The sequence below is a fragment of the Oncorhynchus kisutch genome, linkage group LG4, assembly GCF_002021735.2.
Source record: "Oncorhynchus kisutch isolate 150728-3 linkage group LG4, Okis_V2, whole genome shotgun sequence".
Taxonomy (NCBI): domain Eukaryota; kingdom Metazoa; phylum Chordata; class Actinopteri; order Salmoniformes; family Salmonidae; genus Oncorhynchus; species Oncorhynchus kisutch.
The window spans coordinates 3,665,663-3,671,213 of record NC_034177.2 but is presented as its reverse complement, the minus strand read 5'-3'; positions in this window follow the sequence as shown (position 1 = coordinate 3,671,213).

Genomic DNA, 5,551 nt, shown 5'->3' with positions numbered 1-5,551 from the left:
GCCCATCCCAACCTATCACCATAGACCACCCCCCTCAGCCCATCCCCTATCACCATAGACCACCCCCTCAGCCCATCCCACCTATCACCATAGACCACCCCCTCAGCCCATCCCACCTATCACCATAGACCACCCCCTCAGCCCATCCCACCTATCACCATAGACTAACCCCTCAGCCCATCCCACCTATCACCATAGACCACCCCCTCAGCCCATCCCACCTATCACCATAGACCACCCCCTCAGCCCATCCCACCTATCACCATAGCCCATCCCACCTATCACCATAGACCACCCTCTCAGCCCATCCCACCTATCACCATAGACCACCCCCTCAGCCCATCCCACCTATCACCATAGACCACCCCCTCAGCCCATCCCACCTATCACCATAGCCCATCCCACCTATCACCATAGACCACCCTCTCAGCCCATCCCACCTATCACCATAGACCACCCCCTCAGCCCATCCCACCTATCACCATAGACCACCCCCTCAGCCCATCCCACCTATCACCATAGACCACCCCCTCAGCCCATCCCACCTATCACCATAGACCACCCCCTCAGCCCATCCCACCTATCACCATAGACCACCCCCTCAGCCCATCCCACCTATCACCATAGACCACCCCCTCAGCCCATCCCACCTATCACCATAGACCACCCCCTCAGCCCATCCCACCTATCGCCATAGACCACCCCCTCAGCCCATCCCACCTATCACCATATCCCATCCCACCTATCACCATAGACCACCCTCTCAGCCCATCCCACCTATCACCATAGACCACCCCCTCAGCCCATCCCATCTATCGCCATAGACCACCCCCTCAGCCCATCCCACCTATCACCATAGACCATCCTCTCAGCCCATCCCACCTATCACCATAGCCCACCCCCTCAGCCCATCCCACCTATCACCATAGACCACCCCCTCAGCCCATCCCACCTATCACCATAGACCACCCCCTCAGCCCATCCCACCTATCACCATAGACCACCCCCTCAGCCCATCCCACCTATCACCATAGACCACCCCCTCAGCCCATCCCACCTATCACCATAGACCACCCCCTCAGCCCATCCCACCTATCACCATAGACCACCCCCTCAGCCCATCCCACCTATCACCATAGACCACCCCCTCAGCCCATCCCACCTATCACCATAGACCACCCCCTCAGCCCATCCCACCTATCACCATAGACCACCCCCTCAGCCCATCCCACCTATCACCATAGCCCATCCCACCTATCACCATAGACCACCCTCTCAGCCCATCCCACCTATCACCATAGACCACCCCCTCAGCCCATCCCACCTATCACCATAGACCACCCCCTCAGCCCATCCCACCTATCACCATAGACCACCCCCTCAGCCCATCCCACCTATCACCATAGACCACCCCCTCAGCCCATCCCACCTATCACCATAGCCCATCCCACCTATCACCATAGACCACCCTCTCAGCCCATCCCACCTATCACCATAGACCACCCCCTCAGCCCATCCCACCTATCACCATAGACCACCCCCTCAGCCCATCCCACCTATCACCATAGACCACCCCCTCAGCCCATCCCACCTATCACCATAGACCACCCCCTCAGCCCATCCCACCTATCACCATAGACCACCCCCTCAGCCCATCCCACCTATCACCATAGACCACCCCCTCAGCCCATCCCACCTATCACCATAGACCACCCCCTCAGCCCATCCCACCTATCGCCATAGACCACCCCCTCAGCCCATCCCACCTATCACCATATCCCATCCCACCTATCACCATAGACCACCCTCTCAGCCCATCCCACCTATCACCATAGACCACCCCCTCAGCCCATCCCATCTATCGCCATAGACCACCCCCTCAGCCCATCCCACCTATCACCATAGACCATCCTCTCAGCCCATCCCACCTATCACCATAGCCACCCCCTCAGCCCATCCCACCTATCACCATAGACCACCCCCTCAGCCCATCCCACCTATCACCATAGACCACCCCCTCAGCCCATCCCACCTATCACCATAGACCACCCCCTCAGCCCATCCCACCTATCACCATAGACCACCCCCTCAGCCCATCCCACCTATCACCATAGACCATCCTCTCAGCCCATCCCACCTATCACCATAGACCACCCCCTCAGCCCATCCCACCTATCACCATAGACCACCCCCTCAGCCCATCCCACCTATCACCATAGACCACCCCCTCAGCCCATCCCACCTATCACCATAGACCACCCCCTCAGCCCATCCCACCTATCACCATAGACCACCCCCTCAGCCCATCCCACCTATCACCATAGACCATCCTCTCAGCCCATCCCACCTATCACCATAGACCACCCCCTCAGCCCATCCCACCTATCACCATAGACCACCCCCTCAGCCCATCCCACCTATCACCATAGACCACCCCCTCAGCCCATCCCACCTATCACCATAGACCACCCTCTCAGCCCATCCCACCTATCACCATAGACCACCCCCTCAGCCCATCCCACCTATCACCATAGACCACCCCCTCAGCCCATCCCACCTATCACCATAGACCACCCCCTCAGCCCATCCCACCTATCACCATAGACCACCCCCTCAGCCCATCCCACCTATCACCATAGACCACCCCCTCAGCCCATCCCACCTATCACCATAGACCACCCCTCAGCCCATCCCACCTATCACCATAGACCACCCCCTCAGCCCATCCCACCTATCACCATAGACCACCCCCTCAGCCCATCCCACCTATCACCATAGACCACCCCCTCAGCCCATCCCACCTATCACCATAGACCACCCCCTCAGCCCATCCCACCTATCACCACCACCACCCCCTCAGCCCATCCCACCTATCACCATAGACCACCCTCTCAGCCCATCCCACCTATCACCATAGACCACCCCCTCAGCCCATCCCACCTATCACCATAGACCACCCCCTCAGCCCATCCCACCTATCACCATAGACCACCCCCTCAGCCCATCCCACCTATCACCATAGACCACCCCTCAGCCCATCCCACCTATCACCATAGACCACCCCCTCAGCCCATCCCACCTATCACCATAGACCACCCCCTCAGCCCATCCCACCTATCACCATAGACCACCCCCTCAGCCCATCCCACCTATCACCATAGACCACCCCCTCAGCCCATCCCACCTATCACCATAGACCACCCCCTCAGCCCATCCCACCTATCACCATAGACCACCCCCTCAGCCCATCCCACCTATCACCATAGACCACCCCCTCAGCCCATCCCACCTATCACCATAGACCACCCCCTCAGCCCATCCCACCTATCACCATAGACCACCCCCCCAGCCCATCCCACCTATCACCATAGACCACCCCCTCAGCCCATCCCACCTATCACCATAGACCAACCCCTCAGCCCATCCCACCTATCACCATAGACCACCCCCTCAGCCCATCCCACCTATCACCATAGACCACCCCCTCAGCCCATCCCACCTATCACCATAGACCATCAGCCCATCCCACCTATCACCATAGACCACCCTCTCAGCCCATCCCACCTATCACCATAGACCACCCCCTCAGCCCATCCCACCTATCACCATAGACCACCCCCTCAGCCCATCCCACCTATCACCATAGACCACCCCCTCAGCCCATCCCACCTATCACCATAGACCACCCCCTCAGCCCATCCCACCTATCACCATAGACCACCCCCTCAGCCCATCCCACCTATCACCATAGACCATCCTCTCAGCCCAGCCCATCCCACCTATCACCATAGACCACCCCCTCAGCCCATCCCACCTATCACCATAGACCACCCCCTCAGCCCATCCCACCTATCACCATAGACCACCCCTCAGCCCATCCCACCTATCACCATAGACCACCCCCTCAGCCCATCCCACCTATCACCATAGACCATCCCCTCAGCCCATCCCACCTATCACCATAGACCACCCCCTCAGCCCATCCCACCTATCACCATAGACCACCACCCCCCTCAGCCCATCCCACCTATCACCATAGACCACCCCCTCAGCCCATCCCACCTATCACCATAGACCCCCCCTCAGCCATCCCACCTATCACCATAGACCACCCCCTCAGCCCATCCCACCTATCACCATAGACCACCCTCTCAGCCCATCCCACCTATCACCATAGACCACCCCCTCAGCCCATCCCACCTATCACCATAGACCACCCCCTCAGCCCATCCCACCTATCACCATAGACCACCCCTCAGCCCATCCCACCTATCACCATAGACCACCCCCTCAGCCCATCCCACCTATCACCATAGACCACCCTCTCAGCCCATCCCACCTATCACCATAGAACCACCCCCTCAGCCCATCCCACCTATCACCATAGACCACCCCCTCAGCCCATCCCACCTATCACCATAGACCACCCCCTCAGCCCATCCCACCTATCACCATAGACCACCCCTCAGCCCATCCCACCTATCACCATAGACCACCCCTCAGCCCATCCCACCTATCACCATAGACACCACCCCCTCAGCCCATCCCACCTATCACCATAGACCACCCCCCTCAGCCCATCCCACCTATCACCATAGCCCATCCCACCTATCACCATAGACCACCCTCTCAGCCCATCCCACCTATCACCATAGACCCCCCCCTCAGCCCATCCCACCTATCACCATAGACCCCCCCCTCAGCCCATCCCACCTATCACCATAGACCACCCCCCCCTCAGCCCATCCCACCTATCACCATAGACCACCCCCACACACACCCCCTAGCCCATCCCACCTATCACCATAGACCACCCCCTCAGCCCATCCCACCTATCACCATAGACCATCCTCTCAGCCCATCCCACCTATCACCATAGCCCACCCCCTCAGCCCATCCCACCTATCACCATAGACCACCCACCCCTCCCTCAGCCCATCCCACCTATCACCATAGACCACCCCCTCAGCCCATCCCACCTATCACCATAGACCATCCCCTCAGCCCATCCCACCTATCACCATAGACCCCCCACCCCCTCAGCCCATCCCACCTATCACCATAGACCACCCCCTCAGCCCATCCCACCTATCACCATAGACCACCCCCCTCAGCCCATCCCACCTATCACCATAGACCACCCCCTCAGCCCATCCCACCTATCACCATAGACCACCACCCCCCTCAGCCCATCCCACCTATCACCATAGACCACCCCCTCAGCCCATCCCACCTATCACCATAGACCACCCCCTCAGCCCATCCCACCTATCACCATAGACCACCCCCTCAGCCCATCCCACCTATCACCATAGACCACCCCCTCAGCCCATCCCACCTATCACCATAGACCACCCCCTCAGCCCATCCCACCTATCACCATAGACCATCCCCTCAAGCCCATCCACCTATCACCATAGACCACCCCCCTCAGCCTCCCACCTATCACCATAGACCACCCCCTCAGCCCATCCCACCTATCACCATAGACCCCCCCCTCAGCCCATCCACCTATCACCATAGACCACCCCTCAGCCCATCCCACCTATCA